Below are 561 nucleotides of genomic sequence, written 5' to 3' on the forward strand. Positions count from 1 at the left end.
GGAGAAGAGAAAAAGAATAATCGCGGAGAGGAGGATGCGAGAGGAGTAAAAGGAAAGAACAATAAAAAAGGAAGAAGAAAGGAGAAAGGATAATGGAGGTTTAGGGAAAGAGAGGATAAGACAAAAAAGGGAAGAAAAACAGGAAAAAGAGAATAAATAAGGAACAGAGGAAAGAGGGAATAAGGAGAGGGGTACGAAGGGGAGATAGAAGAAAATTGAGAAATACGATTAGATATTTGACAATTCCTCTATTCGGTTCTAAAAATAGAGCTTTGAATTTCACTCTATATTCAAATATCTATCTGTCTATCTATTTATCTATCTATCTATCTATCTGTCTATCTCTTTATTTGTCTATATGTGTATGTTCATGCGTCTATGCGTGTGTGCGTGCGTGCCTGTGTGTGTGTGTGTGTGTGTGTGTGTGTGTTTGTGTGTGTGTGTGTTTGTGTGTGTGTTTGTGTGTGTGTGTGTGTGTGTGTGCGTGTCTACATATTTCTTTAAAATGTAAGAATAAACTGAACGTCACAATTAAAGAAAACAAGAAAATGAAAAGAGAGA

Source organism: Penaeus monodon, chromosome 14 (genome assembly GCF_015228065.2).
Source record: "Penaeus monodon isolate SGIC_2016 chromosome 14, NSTDA_Pmon_1, whole genome shotgun sequence".
NCBI classification, from domain to species: Eukaryota; Metazoa; Arthropoda; class Malacostraca; order Decapoda; family Penaeidae; genus Penaeus; species Penaeus monodon.